The sequence below is a fragment of the Schistocerca cancellata genome, chromosome 3, assembly GCF_023864275.1.
Source record: "Schistocerca cancellata isolate TAMUIC-IGC-003103 chromosome 3, iqSchCanc2.1, whole genome shotgun sequence".
Taxonomy (NCBI): domain Eukaryota; kingdom Metazoa; phylum Arthropoda; class Insecta; order Orthoptera; family Acrididae; genus Schistocerca; species Schistocerca cancellata.
Genome location: NC_064628.1, coordinates 283,894,859 through 283,920,895, shown reverse-complemented (window position 1 = coordinate 283,920,895; position 26,037 = coordinate 283,894,859). Strand labels below are relative to the sequence as shown.

The 26,037-nt window shown below is 41.1% G+C and overlaps 2 protein-coding genes across 3 annotated transcripts in view; both read left to right on the top strand.

Annotated features, from left to right (window-relative positions):
- The window catches only part of LOC126174953 (UDP-glycosyltransferase UGT5-like), a 486,206-nt gene that overhangs the window by 66,053 nt on the left and 394,116 nt on the right, over positions 1 to 26,037 (top strand). The gene's annotated exons all lie outside the window — the stretch shown is intronic.
- The window catches only part of LOC126176268 (UDP-glycosyltransferase UGT5-like), a 200,541-nt gene that overhangs the window by 755 nt on the left and 173,749 nt on the right, over positions 1 to 26,037 (top strand). The gene's annotated exons all lie outside the window — the stretch shown is intronic.

Here is a 26,037-nt window from a genome sequence, read left to right as displayed (position 1 = left end):
ATCCATTACACACAACTGTGGACACGACGCATTTCCAATACCGTCTGACTGTGCACTGAAATACCTAATAAATATATCATATGCGTATTGGTCAAAAATTGCCATACATGTCACTGAATACACTACGTGCGACGTTAGATTGCGCATGTAAATGCGTACATACAAATGATTTCTGTCAGAAAAAAATGACAACGAGAATTATATCAGCCACCGATGGTTGCATGTTTGTAGAGACTGACAAGTTTGAGAAGAGTGCCAGACAGATTCCAGAAGAGCTGCTAGCACACATGGGTATAATCAACGATGGTATTGTAAGAGAAGGCAAGAAGTAAACGTCGTCATCGATACTCTAGGTTTAAGAAATTATCAGATAGGAACTGCAACGTTAGAATATTTTCTACAGCAAAATCGCCTTTATATGATAATTCAGACTTTCTATGCGAAATTCAGCTCTTCTGCGGAGCTGAACAGGAGTCTAATTTTGAATGAAATTTTTGACAGGTTTCCTACATCACTGAATTGAAAAACGATTAAGAACATTTTGGTGGCTTCTAAACCAATGAAAAAGATCAGAAACCTGGGTCGGATCTGTATGTCGTCTTTCATAGACTCCCCTGAAGTGTTGCATTGGCCAGTCACATACCTACTGTCGTATTGTCCCGAAAGGTGTTAAGGAATGTAACATGATTGGGGGGGGGGGGATGGAGGCGACAGTTTATTTTGAGTCCAAATGCTGGCAGTCCTGCTGGTTTCTGTCTCAGGTTTACCCGTTGACTTTCTTTCCGAAGCAATGACAGGGCAGAAATCCATCTGCAAACGGGGTAACGACTGCTGTTATGATTAAGGAGATAGTCATCTACTCTTATTTTCATCCACGTATTGGATTACAGCAGTCCAGAAACTGATTTTCTTAGCTGTGCTCTGCCACTGTGGAAGTGTCTGTGTGGCCGAGAGTAACGTTTTTTTCCTATTTCACACAACACTAAATGAAATGTTGCTTTTGTAGGGAGAAAAGGTAACAAATTTTTCCGAGTTACTGAGTCTGAACGATGAAACCAAATATTTAGAAGAACGACGTAATTAGCGAATCTGTAAGTACAAAAAACTCCTGTATTGCAGCGCACCACTTATTCTGTGTGTTTGTACCTGCCTCAGTAAGTATCCCTAGGTTTTCATTCTACCTCCTGAAATTTCATCTCTTTCAACGAGCAGTGAACGAATACACTACTTAGGCTCTGTTGGTTGGGAGATTCGGGAAGGGCAGGTTCAGCCGTCTAGGTTTTTCTGCAGTTTGCCCACGATGGCGCCATGCCTTCGCGAAGTATGAGAATTGCGCGTGTGTGTGTGTATCGTAGTGAATGGTGATGAGAGATGGGAGAAGTGAAATCCAGTACCGACACACAGCCTACTCCTTTCGAATAGCACCAAGGGGGGGCTGAGCTTAGCGGCACCTTTTGCCGGATGGCTCACCACCAACAGTATCAGATGCCTACACTACACGAGACGCTGCGGAAAGGTTTAGAATATAATCCAGGACATCGACCTGAGGTCTGGTGGTCAGGTATTTTACGCCACCATCCCATCTCACCTTCGCCGTAAAAGCAAAGGGAAAATAGCCAACAGCACGTACTTTACCCATACGGTTAACCATACAATTACTATCCACGCCAGACGTTACTCTTCTTCGATGATCTGACTATAACCGGTGTGACTATTTAATAAAAGGCTGCAGAATCCTCTGCAGTTTTCGTCTACGCTCAACGACAACATTCGTAGTTAAATATGGATTAAGCATTGGTATGAATAGCGTTGGGCTTTGAATTCTCTTATATACCGCCATGAAATGCTAAAATACATCAAAATAAGAAGTAAAAGACAATAATATGTATCTAAATGAAAGTATCACATGAAAAGAAGGAGATATGTAGTCTATAGCCCAAAAGTGATAGCTTTTGCTCCTACACAAACACTTTGTGGTTGATGGCACTCCCCTATGTGCCACATATCGTGATGTGGAGCGCGGGAAAATTCACTACGTAAATGCCTCTGTACGTGATACAGATCGTATAATATTGTCTTCACTGTCCCTATGAGAGCGATAAATGTGCGGCTGTAGTACACTACTGGCCATTAAAATTGCTACACCAAGAAGAAATGCAGATGATAAACGGGTATTCATTGGACAAATATACACTCCTGGAAATTGAAATAAGAACACCGTGAATTCATTGTCCCAGGAAGGGGAAACTTTATTGACACATTCCTGGGGTCAGATACATCACATGATCACACTGACAGAACCACAGGCACATAGACACAGGCAACAGAGCATGCACAATGTCGGCACTAGTACAGTGTATATCCACCTTTCGCAGCAATGCAGGCTGCTATTCTCCCATGGAGACGATCGTAGAGATGCTGGATGTAGTCCTGTGGAACGGCTTGCCATGCCATTTCCACCTGGCGCCTCAGTTGGACCAGCGTTCGTGCTGGACGTGCAGACCGCGTGAGACGACGCTTCATCCAGTCCCAAACATGCTCAATGGGGGACAGATCCGGAGATCTTGCTGGCCAGGGTAGTTGACTTACACCTTCTAGAGCACGTTGGGTGGCACGGGATACATGCGGACGTGATTTGGCCTGTTGGAACAGCAAGTTCCCTTGCCGGTCTAGGAATGGTAGAACGATGGGTTCGATGACGGTTTGGATGTACCGTGCACTATTCAGTGTCCCCTCGACGATCACCAGTGGTGTACGGCCAGTGTAGGAGATCGCTCCCCACACCATGATGCCGGATGTTGGCCCTGTGTGCCTCGGTCGTATGCAGTCCTGATTGTGGCGCTCACCTGCACGGCGCCAAACACGCATACGACCATCATTGGCAACAAGGCAGAAGCGACTCTCATCGCTGAAGACGACACGTCTCCATTCGTCCCTCCATTCACGCCTGTCGCGACACCACTGGAGGCGGGCTGCACGATGTTGGGGCGTGAGCGGAAGACGGCCTAACGGTGTGCGGGACCGTAGCCCAGCTTCATGGAGACGGTTGCGAATGGTCCTCGCCGATACCCCAGGAACAACAGTGTCCCTAATTTGCTGGGAAGTGGCGGTGCGGTCCCCTACGACACTGCGTAGGGGTCTTGTCGTGCATCCGTGCGTCGCTGCGGTCCGGTCCCAGGTCGACGGGCACGTTCACCTTCCGCCGACCACTGGCGACAACATCGATGTACTGTGGAGACCTCACGCCCCACGTGTTGAGCAATTCGGCGGTACGTCCACCCGGCCTCCCGCATGCCCACTATACGCCCTCGCTCAAAGTCCGTCAACTGCACATACGGTTCACGTCCACGCTGTCGCGGCATGCTACCAGTGTTAAAGACTGCGATGGAGCTCCGTATGCCACGGCAAACTGGCTGACACTGACGGCGGCGGTGCACAAATGCTGCGCAGCTAGCGCCATTCGACGGCCAACACCGCGGTTCCTGGTGTGTCCGCTGTGCCGTGCGTGTGATCATTGCTTGTACAGCCCTCTCGCAGTGTCCGGAGCAAGTATGGTGGGTCTGACACACCGGTGTCAATGTGTTCTTTTTTCCCTTTCCAGGAGTGTATTATACTAGAACTGACATGTCATTACATTTTCACGCAGTTTGGGTGCATAGATCCTGAGAAATCAGTACCCAGAACAACCACCTCTGGCTGTAATAACGGCCTTGATACGTCTGGGTTATTGAGTCAAACAGAGCTTGGATGGCGTGCACAGGTACAGCTGCCCATGCAGCTTCAACACGGTACCACAGTTCATCAAGAGTAGTGACTGGCGTATTGTGACGAGCCAGTTGCTCGGCCACCATTGACTAGACGTTTTCAATTGGTGAGAGATCTGGAGAATGTGCTGGCCATGGCAGCATTCGAACATTTTCTGTGTCCAGAAAGGCCCGTACAGGACCTGCAAGTTGCGGTCGTGCATTATCCTGCTGTAGGGTTTCGTAGGGATCGAATGAAGCGTAGAGCCACGGGTCGTAACACACATGAAATGTAACGTCCACTGTTCAAAGTGCCGTCAGTGAGAGCAAGAGGCGACTGATACGTGTAACCAATGGCACCCCATACAATCACGCCAGGTGATACGCTAGTATGGCAATGACGAATACACGCTTCCAATGTGCGTTCACCGCGATGTCGCCAAACACGGATGCGACCATCATAATGCTGTAAACAGAACCTGGATTCGTCCGAAAAAATGACGTTTTGCCATTCGTGCACCCAGGTTCGTCGTTGAGTACACCATCGCAGGCACTCCTGTCTGTGATGCAGTGTCAAAGATAACCGCTGCCATGGTCTCCGAGCTGATAGTCCATGCTGCTGCAAACGTCGTCGAACTGTTCGTGCAGACGGTTGTTGTGTTTCAAACATCCCCATCTGTTGACTCAAGGATCGAGACGTGGCTGCACGATCCGTTACAGCCATGCGGATAAGATGCCTGTCATCTTGACTGCTAGTGATACGAGGACGTTGGGATCCAGCACGGCGTTCCGTATTACCCTCCTGAATCCACCGATTCCATATTCTGCCAACAGTCATTGGATCTCGACCAACGCGAGCAGCAATGTCGCGATACGATAAATCGCAATCGCGATAGGCTACAATACGACGTTTATCAAAGTCGGAAACGTGATGGTTACGCATTTCACCTCCTTAGACGAGGCATCACAACAACATTTCACCATGCAACGCCGGTCAACTGCTATTTGTGTATGGCAGGGCCGGCCAAACGCTGCACAGTGTGCAGACGTGCGGAAGTGCTGCACATGTGCGCACGTGTGCGACAGCGAGCGACAGCGACATCTGTTAATAGACACGTGTCCTAAATGAGCGGCGGCGGCTCCACTTCTCTGTTTAGGTGGTAGAAGCAAGAGCCCAACATAGCCAGTCTCGTTTACCCCTGGTGACCGTAACCTTAACAGAGAAGTACTGAGAAATGGCAGGTACTGTGAAAAAGCAAAGGACGTGAGATCTATGTTCTCAGTCGTTTAAAAATGACTGGGAACTACAATTCTATTTTGGTGAAAACTCCCAGTGTTTGATATGCCGCCGGCCAGCGTGAGTTTTCAATTGAAAGACACTACAATACATATCACAAAGACGAGTGTAGTGTACTCAAGAGTGAAGAACGGCAAGCGAAATTAAATGTCCCTAAGAAAATGGATGAGACACATCAACTCGATTATCATTTCTCATGCCCAGTGATAAACGTATTTCGATTTATTCCTCTCATAATTAAAAATTATTGTTTACTAACTGTGCATTAGTGCCTCATTCTGCTCCATGTTACATTATTATCAGGAAAGTTGGTCATTAAACCTATTGTTCCAATGTATACTTATGTTTAGGGCTTTTTTTTAATGTGTGAAGGGGTACGCTCAGCTGAAGTCGATAAAACGTAACATTCATCTAATTGTCCGTTATTATGCAGATTTCAGACGGAGCTGATGAAAGATGTATCAATAATGGTATTGAAATAACAGGTGATCATCGAGAGGTCTGCAGTTATCATTCTGTTCAGAGGTCAGTGAGGCAGAAATTACGTTGGTGTAACTGAGGGCACCGAGAATTAGTTATAGGAAACCTTGCATTAGTTTAATGTTATTTGAAATCATGAATAATGTTCGTTGGAAGTCGCTATTTTTTTTCTTTATTGTTATTTTGAAACCTGTATTACAGGCAACCCATGCAGCAGCAGACGACGCCGCTCTTTAGCCGCAGAGAACACAAATATACAAATGAAGACATTTAAAGAAAAAACATGGTGGACATATAAACGGAGACAAACACTTTTTAAAATACAAGGTGCCGTTCACGGGCGTAGAGTCCAAGATAAAATTGTTCAGACACTTCGACACAGACAGAGACGAAAATTGTCACACGTGAACGTAGGGGCACAAACGAATAACACTGAATCACTGTAGCACAAAACACAGAACACGAGGCGTTGATCTCCGGCGCGCGAATATTCACTATCCGTGTACGAGTCCGGGGACCTGCCAAGAAAGGAGGAGGGGGGTGGGAGAGGGTGAGGGGAGAGCACATGCCATGGGCAGGGGAGATAGGGGGAGGGAGGAAGGGGGAGGGGAAGCCCGGGGGAAGAGGGAAGGAGGGAGGGGACGGGGAAAAAGGAAAGAGAAGGGAGGGAGGGTGCCTAATGGAAAGGACACAGGATGTGGGGGGGAGGATTAAAGTTGATAGGAGGGGTAGATGGAGGGGAGGAGGACATCATCAGGGAGGGGGAGCTGGCGGAAGCCACCTTGGGAGAGGGTGAGGAGGGTGGAGAGATGGAGACCGGGTGGGACGTGGGAATACAGGTGCGGCAGCGGGCGGGGGTGGGAGAGGATGGGTGAGACAAGCGGATGAGGAGGGTCGAGTTTGGGGGAGGTGCACAGGATCCGTATCCTTTCAAGGAAAAGGAGGAGGTGGGGGAAGGGGATGAGATCATACAGGATCCGCGTGGGGGAGGGGAGACGGATGCGATAGGCAAGGCGGAGAGCATGGCGTTCAAGGTTTTGGAGGGATTAAGGAAGTCGCTAAGTGCTCTCTTTCTTAAATACTAGATCAAAAACATTACTCGTATTTACGTGACGTCAGTCAAGCTGCCTTAATAAAAACCCACGGTTGTTAACTGTTAAACTGTTAACATAAAAGTAGACGCCTGAATGAGTAGACTGTGACAGTATTTTAAATGTTTAATACGCGGAATACCTTCCCATTGTTGGCTTGCAAGCTGTGGAAAGAGCACTAGAATGTGCCGGTACAGAGTATCTCAGCAAGTGGATAAAGCGACATCTGTGGGTAGAAACATGCACTACATGAACGCTGACGGCTGCGGCGTGCAAGCTGTGACCCGGAAGTTGCACATGTGCAGGAGCACCGCACGCGTGCAGAATTTCTGGCCGGCCCTGGTGTATGGGAAATCGGTTGGTAACTTTCATAATGTCAGCACGTTGTAGGCGTCGCCACCGGCGCCAACCTTGTGTGAATTCTCTGAAAAGCTAATGATTTGCATATCACAGCATCTTCTTCCTGTCGCTTAAATTTCGCGACTGTAGTACGTCATCTTCGTGGTGTAGCAATTTTAATGGCCAGTAGTGTATTCTCCTAGAGTCCTGAACACTGCCTCTTAAGACTGTTAGAGATTAGTTGAAAGCTGTTTTCAGTGGTCTACCAGTTTAGTTTTTCTACATTATCCGCGTCGCTCTCACCTGTGTCAGACAAGTTATTATTCGTATTGTCCAACTTTCTATTTATTATATTAGTCCTATTAGGTATGTATGACTTACACTTGAGCAGTATTATAAGCTTGGTCACTTCAGTACAAGGTGTATGTGAAAAGTTCTGTGAATGGTCTGAGAAAATAATGGAAATAAAGGCTACAAACAAAATACCTTTACTGGGCAACTACTTTGTCGCAGTGGGAACACCAGTTCCTGTAAGATCACCGACGTTAAGGGTTTTTGGGCTTGGCTAGCACGCGGGTGGTTGATCAACCGGGTCTGTCGAGAGGTATTGACATGTGGGATGCATTCAGCCCTTGTGAGACCAACTGAGGAGCTACTTGAAAGAGAAATAGTGGCTTCGGTCACGAAAATTGACAGCGAACGGGAGAGTGGAGAGCTGACCACATGCCCTCCATAACCGCATCCAGTGACACCTGTTGGCTGAAAATGACGCTGCAGTCGGTCGATACTGTTGGGCCTTTTGAGGCTTGTTCGGAGTTTTGGGCTTTCAGGTAATCACCATTAGCTACAACACACCTCTGATATCGTTTGTTAAGGCGTTGACAAACGCTTGTTGTGGAATCGCTCAAATCACTGCGGCCACGCGTTGTTGGATGTCCGCAACGGCTTCGAAGTCTGTGCCTACAGCGTCAAATTAAAGTGAAACAAAAAGAAGTCTCTCGGCTTCAAATCTGGAAGACAAGGAGGCTGTTGCAAAACAATCACCTTGCGCTGAGGGACAAAGTTGAGCACATAGATAGCGAAATGCGGACGGGGGTTATCGCCGACGAAATTCCACCGTCCACTCAGGTACAGTTGTGGCCGAATCCGCCGGATGCGTTGTAGCAGCCGTTTCAAAACTCAGTCATAAACTTCCATGTTGACAATTTGGTCCTCGGGTAGTAATTCCTGATATATGAAGCCCTTCCTGTCGGAAAAGGCTGTCATCATCGACGGAAGCTTAAATTTTGCCAATCGACTTTTTTTTTGGTTCGCGAAAGATGATGAACATCATACCACTGACTGTCGGTGGGTCTCTGGATCGCGTTGGTAGCACCAGGTCTCATATCCTGTAATGATGGTTTTCAAAAAGTGATGACGCCGGCCAGACATGTCGATGACATGTCCAGACGTTTCCATCCGTGTTTGGTCCTTCTCGTCTGTCAGCGTGTGCGGCACAAACCGGGCACAGATGTTCCGCCTTTTTTTAATATTCCTGAACAATACTTCTTACACAGTCTCTGCGTATCTGTGACTCTTCTGTTGTCACTGTCAAAGACAGTCGCCGACCCTCGGCAAGCATCCGCTTCACTCTTTCGACGTTGTCTGGCACTCTTCTTGTTGACAGTCGACCGCAAAACGACTCGTCCAGGCCGCCTCCCTTTCCGTCTCTAAAGAGTTTACATCACGCAATACACACTTCATAGTTACTGCTTCAACTTCATACACTTGCACTGACATCCCATGAGCCTCCGTCACAGTGTTCCCTAACTTGAAGCAAAATTTCATGTCAACGGGTTGCTCCATTTTGCAGTGACACAAGTTTTCATATTGACTCCGTTAATTTGGCCGCAGTGTGCACCATTGCTCCACTTCGGCGGTTTTCGTCATAGGAAGCGCCTGTTGACATTTCTCTCATTATAAGTGACGCTGATGTTAGCCTTTGGGACCATTCAACGAATTTTTCAGCGCGCCTTGTATTTTTTAAGCCATCTCCTCTGTAGAGTGAATGAATTTTCACAGTATGGTACTAATGAACCGAAGTTTGACACCTGCTTTCTCTACGACTAGGCCTACGATATCTTTCCATTTCATATCCCCATAAATTGTTACATACAGATTCTGCTATGAGTTTTCTGATTCGAACTGTGCTTCATTGCCATAGTACTCATGGACTATAACGTGCTAGCATTTTGTGATGTACACAGTTTTACGCTTCTGAATATCTGAAGCAAGTTTCGTTTCCAATCTTCGCACTACTTTGAAATATTAATAATCTGTTACTGAATAACTGTGCAACTTATTCTCAGACAGTGGGTCATTATACGTAGCAGTATCATCTGCAAGAAGTCTGGGAATGCCATCAATATTGTCGATCAAGTCATTAACGTACAGCATTAACAGCAAGCATAGCAATACATGTCCCTGAGGTACATGTTGAATTAGATCTGCATCTGTCGATATCAAAGAAATCATTAATCCAATCAAAAACCTCGTATAATTGGACTTAGTTAATAATCGTCCGTATTTCACTGAATCAAATGCTTTGCCGGAAGACTAGACAAATTGTGTCTACGTTTTTGCCTTGACCCACGGGTCTCGGGATGTCCTGTGGGAAGAACGTTATTTTGGTTTCATATGAAAGTCGTTCCAAATCCATGCTGGTTGGAGTTGGAAGAGTGATTTTGTTCGAGATATCTCATTACATTTGGGCTCATAAGTTGTTCTAAGAGCCTACAAGTGCTGGATGTCAGTGACATTACATGGCAATTTTGTGAACCATTTCTGCTATTCTTCTTGAAGGCAGGTGTGAGCAAATAATGGGCACAGATTCAGAGAGATCTACGGTATATTATGGTCAAAAGAGGGTCTAAGTCAACTGCAGATTCTGTATAGACTCTGGTAGGGAATCTATTGGACTTCGGGGGACCTGTTCAGTTTAATGATCTTACCTGTTTCTCAGAGTTATCGCCATTAATATGTACAGGACTCATTTTTCTAATGAGACTCATTTTTCTAATGATGCGCTAATTGTGCTGTGTCAATATTTGTAGTGTTTCCTTTGTAAAGGAACATTTGCAATCCTAGTTCAGTACTTCTGCTACTCCTTTTCTACTGCTTTAGTTGGTCAAAACAAACACAGTGACGTGTCAATGTTTTCCTTTCCAACACAGTGAACAGAAGAGCTGAAGAAAACCAATAAATAGCTAGTTGTATGACACTGTGGGTACTGCGGTCTAAATTGTAGCACTACTCAACGCTCATACAATAGATTATTCTTTCCAGTACAAATCATTCTTACTAACTGTGGCGTATAGATACGCTCTGATCTCCCAAATGGTGTCTTGGGAAGGAAACTCACCATGCAGTACATAGTGTACTCGCAAAATTCCTCACCTCACCACTCCTTTTCAGTCACCAATCGTATTTCTGAATAGTCACCAACTATGAGTCTCCCAAAGATCAGATTTTTCCCTAATATCTTTATGTCCTTCATATGGTACTGACGTGGAAGATATCACTATTTTCTTTGAATATTTCCTTAATCTGGTTTCGCAGTACCACCAGATGAGTCATTTCCAGATATCACAGATGCTGCAGTTGGTTCAGATTCCCTTTAGCGATCCCATTCTGGCTTAAGAAACTCGTAACAAACAACACAGCCTATAACATTACATGTTTATGGTTAATTTAAATTTTTACAATTTTTTTGCTTTAAAATTTTCGCATATTAGTACTATATTTTCTGTAGATGTAAAGTAAAGTGTGCTACAATGGAGTTTGAAGTTCTTCGCATTGTATGTGAGTAATGTATGTAAAATACTACGTAAATTGTTTATTACTGTAAGTAATTTTCTGATGACATTTCGCATTTAAAAATATTTGTGTGTATAAATTGTTAATGTTGAGGTAAATTTGACAGTTTAAGAACTGGTCACGCCTAGGAACAATGTAAGAAATAGGCCTTATGTAAAAGCCAGTATGCTTGTATTTGAAATGGAAGTGGTTCTGGAAAGTCGAAAAGGTGGCAAGGGCAAACTGGCGCGTTACCCAGAGCAAGCGCGGAAAGTAAGCCACACAGTTGTAAGCAGCAGTGATTGAGGGAACACCTCTGTGGAGCAGGAGAAACTTTGCCTGCAAATTTGCACAAAAATGCCTCGGACGAAGACTGCAAATGGCTTACGGGACAGCTGCGAGTTGTTGAGCTACTGTATGTAAAATTGAACAACGCCAAGAAGAGAAATTGAGCCCATACAGCAAGATACTTGCAGGCCATACTATGGGTAGTGTTGCCGTCATAATTGTTCGCCACACCCAAGCCTACAGCCACCAGATAAGATTTTTTTTTGTTTTTTTTACTTTTGTACAACGTGAACCATTAATTTAAACTGTGTTTTAATAATCATTCTTGAACTTTAAAGGAACTGGTTCATCCTGTTATTTCATCTTAACCATACACCTATATAGAGTTTGTTCCTGGTGTTTGATTAATCCGAGTATCCTGTTTTACAGACTTTTGAAGTGCCAAGTTAATATAAAGAGTTACCATTTAAATAGTTTTTGTGTAAATAATAACAAAGCTTTCTCAACTATTGCAAAACGCTATAGTAAAAGTTTGCTTACGTAAAATTCAATCAAAGTGAAGCCAAGTTATTAGAATGTGTTAAATAACTATACAGAATTACTTCAAAGAGTAATATCTTTTGAAAGTAAATTCCAGTAAGAAAGAGGTTTTCTTCAAGTTAAATATACAGTATAAAAAGTGTGTGCTTTAGTATCTAAGTATTTTAGTATTTAAATTTGTTGATTATGGAAAGTGCTTTTCTAAAGGTCCCCTGGCCAATTTTTTAGGTTCCTTGAAGTTATCACAGGGCTTTTTTCTCTTTTCTAAGCGCAATGTATAAGGGTGTAGTCGAGCATTGTTTAAGAGGAGTAATATTTATTTGAGGAGCCAAATTAAACAGTAGCAAGAAAGTGGGCACAATTCATACTCCTGCTTTTCCAGTACTTCATTGTTTAATTGTCTGGATAGGCTGGCAGCCGTCAGTACATGTTTTAAACCACTAAATGAACTTTGAACTGAGTTGTCCTAGATTCAGTGTAATATTATTCATACTGCATTTCTATCTAACCGGTGGGTAAGATCTTAGGAAAAGAAGTGAATAGTCTGATTTACTTATCCATTAGACACAACACACGGTCAAATCCTGTAAAAAGGGTAACTTTAATGATTAGCTTTTCCTATAAACAGGACTATCCTCCCACAGTGTACTTTATTTAGAAACTAAACTAAATTTTAGTAAGAGGATTATAAGTGGGAATGTAGAGACAGGGTTTCTGTTATTTAGGTAAAAGCATATTAAATTCCAATAGTAGTGGTAGGGTTATAATCTCTACTTGAAACCTAGCCTACAAATTTTGTTAATCATATCTGTGAAGAAGACCCTATGAAACGGGATGTTATTCCAGAATTTTTCCACAATAAAACAACGCACATTTAACCTCAAGTGGTGAATTAACAGTGTGCGACCTGAGAATTGTATTGATTTTAGTAGCTGCTGTTCTCACAGTATCTCACAAATAACTGCAAATTCTCTTCGTTATAGTTCAAACTATTCTTAGTCATACCGTACAAGTTTTAAGGGAAACAGTGGGAAGAAAAACGAGATCATTTGATTAGCTTGTTTTGAGATTCTGATGTAATATTGTTCATGTTCCACTACAACTGAACCACTGTTTGTCCACATTCTATGTGTTTTTCGGTATCTCACTGAGAAACGGTTTCAGTAAGGAGAAAGCAAATTTCATGTCACCAGTGCGCTCATTTCAGAGATAGAACGGCAGATTATGGTATAAGAACCTATACTTCAAAACTGAACCATTGTAATTACCGGAAAGATGGTTCAAAGAGCAGAATGAGATAACAGGGGAAGAGTAACAAACTCGTTTGTTTAGATCCATCATTGTTGAAATATTATATGCACACTACATAGATGTTTGAAGAGTGTAGACGAGAAAATTAATTAGGATATTTCTGACAGAGCGGAAGTAGGTGTAAAGAAACGGAAAAAAGTTTTTTCTGGTAGATGTAAGTCCATAATATATTGCACGCGAACTTGTTACGACCAGTATGAAATCAACAATAATGTTGTCTACATAACATTTCACACGCCAGAGAGTTTCTTGGAGAAACGAATAAATACGCTGTCTTTGGTCACTCTATGAAAAAATAATGCCTAACCTAAGAATATTGATTATAATATCGCGATTGAAGGGTCGTGAATATTTGGAGTTCAAGCTAAAAATACAAAATCCATCAAACATGATGATTTTCTTTTTGCAAGAAGTACCGTTTTCTACTGTTGTATCTCTTGTAACAAGACTGAAAACGTTGTTGCTAAAGTCGACAAGAGTTCCCATTACTCTTGGTTCATTGATTTCGGGTCAACAGTTGCATCAGGATAGAAGATTTAGTTAACTGTGATGAAACCAATTTACGAGACATCTCTTGACGACTATCTACGATTTAAATTATTTTTCAAATGTATGGATGCATGTATCGTCTAATAGTACAATCAATGAGGCGTTCTGTCCCATGATTTTCTCTTCGCTTTTAACTTTGCAGAGGATTATATTCGTTTATACTACGAAAAGTGTCTGTATTATGGCACCTTCATGTGCCTGAAGTGCAGACTTTGGTATTGCTGTAAACATGTCGTAGGTTCCTCCACTTGTTTTGACCAGTATTTTGTACAATACTGGGATGTTTAGACATCATGAAGCCAAGTCCCCGAAAATCATTTCCATCTATTACATACTCGTAAATTTAGTAATGAATGTTTTATTTTTTTACCACTTTTAGGAGATGTGTTTTAATCATTTGTACAGGTGGTGTGTATAACAGTAGTGAAAAGAGCCATATAACATCGCACTCATTTTATTTCTTTCAACAATGCTGACAATATTTCTCAAAATTTGAGTAGTCCTTGCTAATTATCAGTTCTCATTGTTTCATATAATCATTGTGTAATGGTAATAGCTGTTCCATAGGGTATGTATGTCCTTAATATTTATTGATGATGTAGCTAAACCACCAGACACTGGTTGAAAGTAGAATTTTCAGTTGTAGGATAACACTAAACACGTATAGTCAATGAATAAAAAGTTGTCATTTAGAATTTTTGTGGAGATTGCTTCCAGATATCCAAAACTCACACTGCCTTTGTTATTCTATCAGATACTGTCTTACTCCCTGCAAGATTTCTTTTCCCTGATAGAAAGTGTTTTGTGTATCACTTGTTTGCATTTGATATCTTACATAAAGTTGATGAAATACTGAGCTATGGAATCTTTAGTATAAGCCATACAAATACAACTAGATATTTATATTTTCCTGGAGCTACAAATTCGGTCTTGACTAATGTTCAGGTAGTGAGGTATGTATCTGTTATTCACGCAATAATTACAGTCGACAATAACAATAGTATTTCTTACTATGATGATCAGTCAATTAAGTGTTCTTAGTCATTGTAGACAGCAAACCTAGAGTATATCATAACAATTAAATTTAAAAGGCACATAGCTTACAATAGTAAATGAAAAGAAAACTTATTGAGTAACAGCTGTACCAACGCATGTGCTCTAGAAGACCAAAGCCAAAAGCCAATCTTAAATACAGTTATATATACAGGAAACTGGAAGATATAGAAAGGAAGAAAGCACAATAATATGTAACTACAACAGAAGAAGAACCAATTATCATAAAAAATCAATAAATATTCCAACCGTTAAGATATGGATACTTTACATATCAACTATGACTAGCAAAGCTACAAAAATAAAACTCATAGAAGTAAAGATTTAAAAATTAACAATTTTTGAATTTATAATTCCATTAATATGATTCAAACCATGTGGTACTTGTAGAAAGTTTTAAAAGCAAATAGTGACAATGTGATATGAATACTGAAAATATTTACCAAATCTCAAAATATAAACACACAGTTTTAACGACATAAATTAAACATAAAATGCTTACTGGGTGCTGAAGAGAAGTATCTGAATGAGGCATATTACAGTGAATGTTAATAAATTGAAGATACTCCTTCTTTAAAGAATATCAACAAAGATAATACTCTCTTGAATAAATCCTCCATGTGGTTAAAAATAATTGCAGCATTATTTCTTCAAAAAGGACTGAATTTGGTTCCTGAAACCCTGTGGAAATCATTGCAACACTTTTACATCCCTTTGAAGATCTTCCACAATACAGCTTGTTAGGTTTTATGAATGCTTAGCCACAGAAAACGCAACTTACAAAATATGAAATCAAAATGATACATAAGAAACGACCTATTAACTAAAATTTCTGTGATATATGTGAATCATGTAACGCCGAATGTCGCAATTTTATCTACACAAATGAAGTTTTGCAGAGTTAAATGATAGCTAATTGACTTTTTGGCTGACTAATCAGTTACAGGAGTCCATAATATTTGGTAGCTATATGAATGTGCAAAAAGAATCAGTTTCTTAGACATAAATAGGTACACATAGCAACTTTTTAGTGCAGTATTGAATGTAATGCTTTCCCTTGAATATGTAATGTATCTTTTTTAAACACTTAAGATTGCCACAATGGTGGTTAGTTACATTGAACAACCATGAAGGAAAACGACTTTAATCTGGATGTGAAACTAGATGCATTTGAAACTGGACCACACCCAAAACTAGGAGGTTCAATAAAGTAGATTTTTAAAATACAGCATTGTGGAATGATGTCTTTTCTCAGATTTAGTGTGACGCTACCTAGAAGAGAAAAAGGATTATCTAGTCTCATGAAATGTTCTTCCCATATTGACACATTTTTATGTTTGACAAAACCTCAACCATCCAATTCTTTGATGTAGATTGCAGTTTCAGAGAAAAGCGTAGTTATGATACACAAAAGTGAGCTTTATAAGTTTGTGGGATCTCTACATTTATGAGAACTAGAATTATGGATTACTTTTTTGAAGGTAGAGTGGAACCTAATCTCTTAAACTGTGGCGCTGTGTGAGATAGAAAATTTTTGAATTGGAGTTCCTACAAGGTAATTGCTCTTGCTGACTTTTATTAATGTATGTGGTACTAATACATGGTACTCATTTTGAAAGCGCTGGTAGACAGCTCTATGGCAGTCTTAATTAGTGAGAGAAGCTTGACAGTACATTTTCGCTCTTGAAGATAAAGTCTTCTCAGGTTATCAGACCTAAATACAGCAAGTAGGATGCCACAGAACGACACCTTGACTCAGCTGATAACCTGAGAAGACTTCATCATCCAGATTCGGCGAGAAAGTCTCAATTACCACATTTTCATTCTTGTGAAGTTTTCTCAACAACTGTCAGTCTCAATTTTTTTAAAAAAAGGTGTACTTGTGTGTGTTACATAAGGGATTAAAGTTAAATCTACTAGTCCCATTTCGAATGTATTGTGATGCAAAAATTGCAGAATTTTTGGGTTGAGGCTGAAGTTCCAATAACTTAGAAGTACTTAGATTTAACAAAAATATTGCCACTATGTAATAACATGTGTTCAACAGTTGGTAAGAAAATAAAAATTTTACATGTAACTTATTCATCTACAGAGTGATTTAAATTTCCTCAGTTATTATGAAGCATGTGTATCAGTGAACACTTATTTAATTCGTATCAGCGCCTTATCACAGGCTCATATCCACTACATCCTAACTACACAGATACTCTCTCACATTGGTGGCGACTAGTATTTTAGAGGTAGATGAGATTACTGGTTTTGGTACTTATAGGATAATACACTGCGATGAAAATAATTTGAGATTGATTATGTTGTTGTTATAAAATTTGTTTTTATTAAATTTACAAAAAAAGATAAACGCAGCATTTATTGCATTCAAGGATGAAAAGACTTTACCGTATCTAATCAAAAACGGTTTACTTATTTGCGAGGCGATTTGAAAGGCACATCCCCTATTTTAAATAACTGAGTATACAATACGAGATTAATTATTTTGCAGGATATCCAGGATTTCCTTGATGGTGCAAAAAACGGCGTGATTTACTTCAGCCTTGGTACTAATGTGAACGGTAGTGCAATGCCCGAGCACAAACGAATTGCATTCTTGGAAGCTTTTATGCAGTTACCACAGCGGGTGCTCTGGAAATGGGAGGTGGACAGCCTGCCTGGACAGCCGGAGAACGTTATGATAGCCAAGTGGCTGCCCCAGCAGGACGTCTTGGGTAAGCTTCTGTTCAGTGCACCAATTCTTGTAGGTGCAACACTGTAAAAGCTATTTGTCCTACCTCACTTTTCACTTTTCCAGCACATCCAAACATTCGTCTGTTCATTACCCAGGGAGGACTTCAGAGCATGAATGAAGCAAGTTATTTTGCAGTACCCCTGATAGGAATTCCCTTTATTGCGGACCAGCAACAGAATGTGGCGAAGATGGTACAAGCTGGTATTGGCTACCAGCTGCTGTTCAGAGATGTCACTACTGATACCATTCTGAAAGCCATTCACACAGTTCTTGGAAACGACAGGTAGGAACAGAAATATTAAATTTCATTTATGTTAGCAAAGGAACAAACAGACAGATACTTCATTCCTCCTCCAGTTGGAGTATTGCTTACTCCTGTATTGCTTACTCCTATTGATGTGTATGTCAGCAAAAGGTGAGCCAGAATTTTATCTCTTTCGTTTAGCCTAGTCAAAACAATATTTAAAAATAACAGGCGTTTTCTTAATTAACTTGCACGAGATATGTCTTTGTTTTAGACATACAATGGGGAATTTCTGTTGGTGAACTTTATTTCCTCACACAGATTACTGTCTTATGGTGATAATTTCCTCCCCCTCTTTGTTATTATATTTAAAAACAGTATTTTCCATGTCGACTGTAGAAAGTTTTTGGTAGTGGACACTGACTTTTGTTTTTATTCATATACACCTACTTTTTCATTAACTATGTTTAGCTGCTTTTTACACTATTCTTTTGCAGCTATTCGGAATTGCTGTTTGTAGCCTATGATTATCTGTCCTCTTTTACGACAGCTATAGAGAAAACATGAAGCGGTTCTCAGCAGTATTCCGTGAGCACCAGGAGAGGTCTATGGACACTGCTGTGTGGTGGGTCGAGTACGTGATACGTCACAAGGGTGCTCCGCACATGCGCAGTGCAGCCCTCGACATGAGCTGGTGGCAGCTGCTGCTGCTCGACGTGATTGGGTTCGTTGTTGCAATGGCGTCCATCGTGGCCTACGTGCTGTTCAAGGCAGCCACCTACTGCAAAAGACTTTTGGCTGTTAATCTGAAGCAGAAGACTGCGTGAAGCTACTTTTGTAGGTGTCTACAGTCGTTCTATAGATTGAACATGAGAAGAAAGAGGTCAGAAAGAAGTTTTTGTGATAATTTATCAACTTTACCGTCAGACACCTTTTCGTACATGATACTCCAATAAAAAACAAATACTCCTGCTGTGCAGGTGACTGGAACATAATTATTTTCATTCATTAAAGGATGATATTATGTATAAAATAAACGTGTTTTGTTTCACATTGTTTTAGTTTCAATGGAATTTGCACTGTTATACATTACGGAGACTGGAGACTGAATTATACTCACATCATATTTAATTTACTAGTGCATTTATCTATTTCTCTCTCTGTGTGTTGTGTTGTGTGTGTGTGTGTGTGTGTGTGTGTGAGAGAGAGAGTTGGTTGGTTGGTTGGTTTGGGGAAGGAGACCAGACAGCGTGGTCATCGGTCTCATCGGATTAGGGAAGGATGGGGAAGGAAGTCGGCCGTGCCCTTTCATAGGAACCATCCCGGCATTTGCCTGGAGTGATTTTAGGGAAATCACGGAAAACCTAAATCAGGATGGCCGGACGCGGGATTGAACCGTCGTCCTTCCGAATGCGAGTCCAGTGTCTTACCACTGCGCCACCTCGCTCGGTGAGAGAGAGAGAGAGAGAGTATTTATGTGTATGTGTGTGACAGTTGCTTCAATTTCTTGGCTGTTACTGTTTTCATATATTAACTCGGCCTTACGTATATGAAACTATTGCCTCCATGACAGTCACCATCGATATGTATAAAACAGTAATTATTCAGTGATCTAGATCCAATCTAAATACGGGTATGCCTGTGTACTGTGTATGATCCCAGGATGGCATTCGAAAGAACCTGGTGAAAGTTTGTACTAGTAATATCACCCGGCCAGAGTGGTCGAGCGGTTCTAGGCGCTTCAGTCTGGAACCGCGAGACCGCTACGGTCGCAGGTTCGAATCCTGCCTCGGCATAGATGTGTGTGATGTCCTTAGGTTACTTAGGTTTAAGTAGTTCTACGTTCTAAGTGACTGATGACCTCAGATGTTAAGTCCCATAGTGCTCAGAGCCATTTGAACCATCAGTAATATCAGAAGAGGCACAGTGGCAAATAAGCTTTGCTGCATCTGAGGCTAAGATGTTAGATTACTACCCACAAAAGATAAAAATCAGAGTTCCTCACTAAACGCCACTGTCAGCTTAAATGACCGAGGATTGTCATCTCAGTGTAACCCTTGTGACACTTCAGCCTGAACAGAGCTCCGAGGTGATGTGTTTCACTTCGAGCGCGCGGACGCTCGTCTGATTAGCAGGAGTCGTTAGAAGATAATACATGTCTACATATGTGAAGTGTAAACCAGTGAATGTACAGCAGAGCACCATGAACCAAATTAAAAAGTCACTGAGACAATTGTGGTGATGTATTGGCTGCCTGTGGAAATGAAGTACTTAATTAATTAACAGGCGGGAAATGAATCAGTAACGACTTTTTACAATAATTGTAATAACATCTACACTAACCGAGCCACAGAGAAGATCGGCCTATGAAATGAAAGCACTCGTTGAAACAAACAGTATGAGCTACTCTAATGCTTATTCAAGCACATAACTAGTCCCTGAGAAGGGTCAGAATTAAATAATTAATTAAGGTCAGTCTAAATGTACAAAATAGATACACAAATAGCACTGCAGCTTGTATTGGACAACATAACAACACACTATCAACAAAATTTAGGTTTTTCAGTTATCAGAATTTCATTGCTGTTTTCAACTCATTTTTGCATAGATACGCTCATAATTTAAAATCTATCGGAGCTACATAAATTTAGACGAAACCAGCAGAAACAGCAGATCATTTCCTACGAGACTGACGTGCCACTTAAATTTACATCGCAGAGGTTCAAGGCACAGTCCAATAAGAATAAATTTACTTAAAATTATGTGTAAATAGCATTCACTTTAATTGCGACTGTGGGCGAAATATTCATCGACAAATTTATTAAGATATATCTTTTTAATCAGTCTCTCATCAAGTACTTTTTGGTATCTTTAGTTTCAGGATAGCACACAAGGCGAAAATTACGATTTGGATTGACTAATGACAAAGTGAATTGCTTGTCGCAGTTGATGAGAAACCCAGTTACCCTCTATAAAAAGGCTCAGCTTTTTTTGCGTGTAGAGCCATTCTGATCCTCGAATCTGCCACAGCTATCAACAATTTCGGATTGGAGGGAGTTTATATTTTCGAGATTTTCATCCTAAGATCTTAGTTTCAAATTCAATAGGTGATGCAAAAATAGAAGGGCCATGTTCCCTCTGGTCTACTTTATTTACATTTGTGACGTCACTTGTTTAGGTCGCTGCCCTAGCCATGAGATCACAAACCACGTACTGTTATCTGTAATGTCGTCGCCATAATGTGAAGAGGCATAGCCCTTATCAATGGAACAATAATAAAGATTTTACAAGCCATACGCCTTTTCCTATGATTTAACGTTAGCAGGAAATTCAAGTAACATTGATGACACACACAACCACTATGTGGCTTCCAAGTTCAAGTCAAATGACCAGTATTATTTTGAAAGAAAATTGTGTAATTTTCACATTAATTGAATTGGTGCGAAAATTGTGTGATTTTCTCATTAATTGAAATGGTGCGCTGTTCAAAAAAAGACGTTGCCAGTACTATAGTATTTCATTGTTTGTCAAAAATACTTAATTAGCAATACTTCTGTGTCAAAAATATGTAACTTTCGCCAGAATTGAATCAATTGGAACTATGTTCATGGGGTGCAATCAAGGGTCAAAATTTGCCATATTGTGTCCAGAATTGAATCGTGCTCTTTGTAGGTGGAACCGAGTGGAGGGTTTCAGTCAGAGGCTCCATCGATTCAGGCCTTCTCAGCTGTCGTCTGTAGATGTGTGAACCTACGTTATGGGTTGGAAAACCATAGGACTGATATGTCAGGATGAGTTACACAGCTGAAGCAGCTACTTTGGAAGCAGATTACCTGTAGAATGCACAGATCACGTACAAAGTAAAGACACTACAATTGTTAAGCCTTTAACAGTAAGTTGCCAAAAAAATTCGTAACAACTTTTCTGAATTTATTACCGTCCGCAAAAGTTGTAGCGCTGAAATTATTTCCGAAACCAAGAGCTAGATGAAACACAGAGTAGTAAGTTTACAAGTATTGAATGAGACATAGAACGCATATTGAAACGACATATTAGACGCCATAGTAGAAGGAGTGTTCATTGCCGTCACCATTAATATTATGTCTATCGTAGTCAATACTGAATCCGATTGTGAAATTATCTGGAGAAGAGTAACCGGCCTAGGTGAACTCTCATGTTATCATGGGATGCTTTTATCGGCTAACCGACGTAACGTTTGCAGAATAATTCAAAGTAAATTTATGATCAGTAACGCAATAGTGCGGAAGTACCCCGCTTACGTCGTGTTCGCTGGACGCCACTTTCATCTACCGAGTACAGACTGGGATATTTATGGATTCATCGCAGGTGGTATGGCCAGAAAATCTTATGAGGGAGTTCTGAACATGTTTTCGGGAAACTGTCTGGAGCAGATAATTCGACAACACACACGCACAATGGAAATATTTTGAACCTCACAGCTACAAACAGATTTGACATTATAGACGGTGTCAATGTAGACAGGGATTAGTGATCATGATGTCATAGCGACGATGATTAATGAAGTTAATAATTCCTTCAAGAAGACTAAGAGAGTATTTACTCTGGAAAGGGCAGATAAGCAGTTATTAGTATCAAACAATAGTGTGAATAACTAAGCAGTAAAGTAACATTTGGATAGCTCAATGAAAATCAAACTACACATAGAAAGAACTGTTACAGTATAGTACACAAAGGTAACGGAAAGAAATACATGATGTCAGTCCCTGGACGTTACATCATTACCTTTCGCCATATGAAGATACGTAATGCACCCAGAAACAGTATCGAATATGATCGTTTTGGTGGTACAGTCGTTATGTTGTTGTAAGTCATAATTTTACGTGGGCGTACTGACCTTCAAATTTTTGAACACGGTTACTGGACACGGTATTCGTTTCGGAGTGCGTATTTTCAAGAGAGCATTCAGCTCTGGCTTCAGTATTAAGGATGACATGCGTGACCGCACTGAACTGCGCAGGAGAAGGAGGAGGAACAGGAAGAGGAGGAGCTTTTCCCGCACGAGAAGATATTCGGCGAATGGACTGGCCTGCCAGTTCTCCCGACTTAAATCCCATCGATCGCCTTTCGGGTGCATACTGCAACAGACCCACATGCACCTACGAACGTCGAGCAGTTGACAGCCACGCTGATGCGAGAATGGAGCGCACCACCACGACAACTCCTAATCAACCCTGTGACCTGCATTGCGGCACACAGCAAAGCGTGCATTGCCATCCGTGGTGACCACACGCAATGCTACGAACCATGTCCCGCCTTTTTTAGTGTGCAGGGGACCATCTTGAAACGTGGTGGCTTCAGTGTAATTACTGCCTTTGAAAAAAAAAGTGTCATTTCGTTCATTGCGTATTTCTTTCAGTTGCTTACTGTGTTATAATTGAAGGATTGGTTTCTTTGCATGGTTCAAATATCATAGAGCTATGCCGTTTGGCATAGCTCGAAAGTTACTTTCGTCCTTAACTTTTGCACATCAGACTACTTTGACAATGGAAGTGCCGTCGCGCTCAAAAGTATCCGAACGACCTGCATTGCATTTCGCCTGATTCGCATTCAACCCACATAACGCAGCTGTCTAGCAGGTCCTCTAATCGCCACTTGGTACAGTCGTTTGACTATTGAAAATGGTTCCAACAGGTCACCACTAGGAAACACTGCTCTGGATCGCAATAACTCTAGATGTAAAGTAATAGTACGATACTACAAATATCAGGGAACACCTTATCACATATAAGACTGTCCTTAAGGCTTGTAAGCTCACATTTATTGCAATAAATGACATACCTGAAATGTTACCACTCTCATTATTACGTCAGATAGGTAATGCACGTACTAAGTTCGTCGTATTCATGATTTCCTCTTCAAAGTAACATAGCGTACTTATTATTTAACACAAAATGACATTAAAAATTGAGTTACTCACGAGTAGCTAGTTGAGAACATGCATGAACTTCAAATGACACGACGAACCGTCTCGTTCTGCATATGGATTCAAACCCAGGTCATGCAGACTAAGCAAAGATTTCGTGACTGACGGATAATAACAGTCATTCCTGATTAGGCATACAGAGAGTGATATACTTCGATTTTAGACAGTATCAGTTAGCAAATACAAATTTCAAATTACATAACGCAAAAATTTTTAACGGACCCGAATTCCTACCCAGCACCTATTGCCCCTGTTAACGAACTACGAGAGATGTTAAATATTGCTTCTTAACAAGTAACTTACTTCAAATGCCGTGAAGTAAAGCTTTGTGTTGGATAGGGATTCGAGCCCAGAACCTAATCGGATAGATATCGAAGCACAATCAACTGTGACATATCGCATTTTCTCGGCAGTAGCTAGATGTTTTAACTGAAATGACGAGACGAAACATTAATTTTTTCCTTCCCAGGACTCCAACCCAGCACCTATCGCTGTTTTATTCTAGAGAAAACGAACGTTAAGTATGGGTATGATGCAACAGCAGTGACATGTGAGCATGTTTGAACTAGAAATAATATGACGAAGAGTTCAGTGCTGACTGGGAATAGAGCCCCACACATATATTTGTTGACTACACACAAAGATACGTCAGCTACCGAATTTTTCTCCACCAGAAGCTCGGAATAACATCTTGAACTTACAGTGATCTCGCAAATAGTTCTGTGTCTCACTGGGAGTCAAAAACGTCAAACATCGTTAGTGTTGACAACGAATGAAAATACATTAAATATCGAAATTATTATCCACCAGGAGATAGGTGTTCTCATGCTAGGTCTTGATAATACATAATGAAATCTTTAGTGCCGGGCCAGGATTCGAACCCATTCACACGCAATATGTGGAGATGTTGAGGAATCTGCAGTTTTGAACAAACAACAAATTGTAGCCGAGCTGTATTGTCACGAAGGGAACAAATTCCGCATTAACGGCGGTCTAAGTTGCATTCCCAGTTCGGAACCAGTTTTATCGAGATACAGAAGATCAGATGAAAGATGGAATAAGTGTCCCGTGAGCCTATATAGCGTTTGTTTCGTCACTAGAAATAAACAATTAGTATAAGAATGGTTACTGGTGATAGAGTTGCTACATGTCGCCACTCCAGACTTTATTGTGCTCAACCTAACGTCTACTTGGTAGAAAAGGAATATAAATTTTAATGTGAATTTCAGACCAGAATGGCATTATATCTTCTTCACTTGGTGTAGCCAGAAGAAAATCGAATCTGTCTCTCCCTATCTAAAATTACTGACCGAAGTTGGAATCGAACCCAGACCATAGATATATGAACGTCTCATCAGCCCAACAGACCACCAAATCCGCTGCTCAGTGGTTCTTTTTTCTATCATAACACCGTTGTGCCACACTGGCTGAGAATTCTGAGACACAGGCTCCCTGTATCAATTTGCAGCATGTTCAGTAAATTCATTTATTTAGTTGACCGAATCACCATGAACTAGCTGCCTCGGCTAAGACCGTATCTTTTTCTCTATGACTGTATCTACAACACATATTGAACGCTGAAGACCCAGAAGAATTAAAAAACAAAAGTATTTTATGATAGCAACGTTAACAATATCGTTCGAAGTATTCATAGTATTGTATACGTGTGTGTAAACGCCTTCCAATGCCCACTCAAGGAAGACAAGGATACACAGTCTAGCTTCAATATTATAAATTCACCTCAGTTTGCGGATGAACTCAGACTTAGGTTGATAATCATTTAGAATATTTAGCGGTTCTGTACCCATTGGCATTAAAATCGTTTTCACCCAATGATCCCCACAGCTACAGGAACACTAATTGTGATACCTCTCAGACAAAATACTTACGCAGTGCTATCAGATGAAAAGATCAAACTGACACAAACTGTGGGAAGTATGTTTTACAACCTTTGTGACTGGATAATGAGGTTTTCCCTATTTGAGATGTCTGTGAACATTGCTGATTGAGACGATTTAAGACGAAACTAAATTCCTTTAGCTACGACAATGTTTAAAGAAATCGTTTTAATGGCACTAAATCGTGGTTTGTGAATCATTTACCGGGCGTACTCTGCCGCATTTCACTTGTTGGAAGGCAAAAAGCTTACTGACAAATTTCACAGAAGGCAAAGAGCGACGAAATGTCTCCCACTGGAAGTTCATGTTGTTTTATTTAAATGATTACAAAATCAGGTTAAACGAACAGTCAGGTTGTCAGTATAAGCACATTACTGTTGTCAGTATTATGTTGCACTGCCCAGGGCCTGTAATGATAAAGGGCCCGTTTAGGTCAGGCATATTGTATACAGAAGTGGAAGAGAGAGCACCACTAAATTCTAATCCGTATGCATTGCATACACAGAAATTACTGTTACAGTGTACTTATGGATCCCAATGAGTGAATTGCGTATTTTCCGGTGAGAAATAGCACTGGCAAACACTCTTCACTACATTAGTTTACTTAATCTGGTGTCACTCTGAGCTAGAATTTATGGTCAGCGACTAAGTGTAAGGTCAAT